Source organism: Austrofundulus limnaeus, unplaced genomic scaffold (assembly GCF_001266775.1).
Source record: "Austrofundulus limnaeus strain Quisiro unplaced genomic scaffold, Austrofundulus_limnaeus-1.0 Scaffold3, whole genome shotgun sequence".
Lineage (NCBI taxonomy): Eukaryota > Metazoa > Chordata > Actinopteri > Cyprinodontiformes > Rivulidae > Austrofundulus > Austrofundulus limnaeus.
Window position 1 is genome coordinate 5955196 of NW_013952405.1, and position 3856 is coordinate 5959051.

A 3856-nucleotide genomic window follows, 5' to 3' on the forward strand; every position below is an offset into this window, starting at 1 on the left:
CACAAGGACAAATCACTAACCCTCCAAGTGAAGGACAACCTTCATGAAGAACGTTCTCTTGTAGTCAGTTTGTCCAGCAGGTGGCAGCATTGCTTATTAATAATACACTCATCTGCTCTCTATGTTCCATTTTTTATATAATTTCTCTGCAGTGAAAGTAAAAAATGTTTTATATTGTGTCTTTTTTTTATCCTTGACTGTAAATGTATAAACCTGTTTACGTTTCTTCTGATTTTTTTCTGTTCACCCAAACTGAGCAAAGTGAAATAAAGCTAACCACAAACAGCATCTCAGTGGGGCCCCTCTGTGGGCCCGTACAGACCRTATGTGTGACTTTCTCCCATGTTTCTGACTTTGGCAGCACATATACAGTGAGCTGCCTGACAGAAGCGGTCGATGGGCTCTGTGTAAGTGGAGGTCGTTTACAGGATGTTTGAGGGTGAACTGCTGGATCAGTGAAAACTGAGGAGACAAATCCTCTCTGCCTCAACACCTTTAGGTTCTGGGGACACAGAAAGTCGGGGGAAAAAACAGCATCACAGTAAAACAAAGTTTTATCAATCACTGCAGAAAACAATGAGTAAACGTCGTGACCTTTGTCTCGACTGTTCTTTTAATTTTTCCATTTTTTGAAATCTTCTGCACACTTTTGGCCCCTTTAACCATTTATAAATCAAACAACTCTGTTTCAGCTCGCACACCTCAGTTTTACAGAACAGGGTTTTACAGGAGCTTAAAGAATCAGGCTAAATCTTGACATTAAATTTTGCTTAAACATGTGTTCTGTCTTCGATTTACAGCTGAGTTAGAGCATCCAGGAGCTCTGACACCAACAAATTATCAAATATTCAGGTTCAAAAATAGAATATCTTGTTATGACTGGTTTGAGAGAAGCAAAAAAAATGTAGGTTTTGCATAATTTATGCGGAAAGCTGCAATGTGTCCTCCTGCATGTTTGCATGTATACAGGGATTAATCGTGAAGATCAGAAACTAAACTATATCAGAGCACGGATTTTTTTTCTCCTAAAAATGTTTAGATTAGATGCGGTTTCTATCTTGAATAGATGTTTTTTTGTCTTGTTTGAAAACATTAAATTTATCACCCAACTTACTGTAACACACAAGATTCCTGAGAACATAGGTGCTTAAGGACGTGGGCTGTTTTCCTCTTTTGTTGGGTGTTAATAATCCTGAAACTACATGCACTTGTCTATTTTTTATCATATTGCTATCCAAACATAAATAAAACTTTCACACCATCTTTGATGGCACAACACAGCCAGGTTTTAAATCTGTCTAAATCTTTAGCAGATTTTTCTGTTAAAAAATAGAAACTGTGTTGCAAATGATGATGCAATAGCTACAAATGATTCAGCAACATGTACAGTATGAACACAACATTCATCCATTCATGAATTCCCTCTTATTTTTATAAATCAACTCCTAATAAAGAGCAGAGAATCACATCGTCGTTATGAAAAGTGATGAAATAACAACGCAACACGTCAGCAGAATCAAACCCTTTTATCTTCATCTTTGTTGTTTCTTTGAGTGCCTTTTTTAGAGCTCATTTAGGTTTAATTGATTTCTTTGATGAATTTTTTTTGTGATATTTTTTGCTTTTGCTTCATGTATTTGCGCATCTGAAATGAAGTCAGRTGTGCAGAGGAAACTGGAGTTTTGAAACAAATCAATTAAAAAACTTTAATCAAGCAAGAGCAAACAGGATGAAAAGCATTTCATAAAATAAGACAAAAATCCACAAAACCCAACAAGTTGGAATSTTTGCTGACTCGCATTTGACTGACTGTCACTGAGACGTTTTCTCTCTCTTTTTGAGGCTTCCCAACGAAAGCTGACAGTGAGATAATCCATCATACCTGACACCATCAGGGTGTCCATCTGCATCTCTGTGAGCTTGTTTGCCACMTGGAGGGTCTGGACGGTGCTAAAGGTGACTAAGAAGTCCAGACTGATGACCTTGTGCTGCCAGCCTGCCTGCCAACTTGGAAAAGATCCATCGTCTTTCTGCTGTTGTGTCTTTCTTTGAGGAAAGCTGCTCARGGTTTGGTCTCTGCAGTGACCGAGGTGAAAAGTCTCTCAGCATGTCACAAAGGGGTGGGGGGCTTTGGAGCAAAAGAATTGACTGCATCTGAGTCTATTTTTTTACGCAACTGGGTTTTTTCTTACTTTGATCATAGGTTGAATCGGTTTGGTTGTCTTTATTTTCGTATTTCTCTTCGCCTGCTACTGAAAGTGAAACACAGACACGCAAACGCTCATGTCTGTGTTTGTCTGTAGTGTCAGAAAAATATCTCATAAACCACTGAACAAAGTTTTAATGACTCTTTCACTGAGTAAGCAGTAAAAGAGTCATTAAAAGTTGTTGATATCTACATCCGATTCCCTGTTGAAGCTGACTCGATTTAAAATATACTTAGCATATAAAATACACAACTTTGTATTTGGTAGATCATATTTTGTAGTAACAAAACCTTTTGGCAATAAATCTTATATCAGCACCTGCGGGTAAAGCTCAAAACAAGTAAAATAAACTGAATGGCAGAGAAGATTTGGCAAATTTATCATGTGCACAACCCACAKACTGAGCTCTACTGTTCATCCCACAGATACATATTCCTTACAARTGTGGCACCACAAAGAAGTTTGTGTTTTCTACCAAACACAAACTAACTTACTTTTTATATTACCATAGCTGAATGTCTTTAGGTTACACAAAAGTAGCTACACTTCAGGGAATTGCACAGAATTTGAGGAAAAATGTAGTTTTATAGTCATTCACAGCAAATACTCCACAGCTGATCTTTTCAAATATCACATTAGAAAGCATGATGTTAAGTTGAAGGTTTGACTAAAACGGCTCCATTTCTCATCATCTCATCCTAGAACTCTGCCATTCCTTTATGCAAAGTGTTTGATTTAATAGGAACTTTGATTTAATTTRATGTACATAACTTTTATGTACTGCTCTTGGAATATTGAAATCCTCACCTTTGATTTTAATTATTTGTTAGTGGTTAATATTTACATTTGCAGTCTAAACAAGTCTTCCTGTGTTGAGGTAAAATTCACTGCTCCATGAAAAAAACACACACCAGAGATTATGTAAGGTGAGTAAATGTTTTATTACCATTTGAAGCGCTGCTTGGTGACACTTAAAGTCATTTTAATGGCACGTTTGCTTCGACCTGCTTGTTTCAAACCTGGGTCAGGAACATGTTCTGTACCTGCATGTCTCCAAACAATCCAGTACAGCTCAAAACCTCGGGGTTTGACAGAAGCTATGGGTGTCATCTCCTTTTGCTAACAAAAAAAATCAAAACGTAGCCTCCCCAGTGTCTTAAAATAACCCCTCATCCATAATGCACCAGCAGCAGCATCTCTGCCCACGGAGGCGCTTCATGCGGGACAGCCTGACAGACGTCTGCACTCAGAGCTCAGCTGCAGCTTCGTATTCTCCTCCCTGCTCGCTGCAAAGCACAGTGGAGTTGAACTTTCCAAACTTCCTTCATTCATTCATATTTTATTCACATCTTCTGCACAGGCAGAATCTGAGGGGGAGCCTCATCCATCTTGCTCTCCTCTTGTTTTGTTATTTTTTTTCCTCTTYTTTTTTACTTGATCCGATGTTTCCAGCAACCTTTTATATGAATTACAGATCTTAGTCATGATGAGAMTTTTTATATTAAGGTTCTGTGAAGCCAAACCGCTTAGCGTGTTTTAATTAATGTACTTAAAGAGATCCCCGGTTAGTTGTAACATTAGACTTTATTTAATAAACATATATTTTAACTGTGAAATAAAGACTGTAAAAATACTGTAGACTGTTTAGT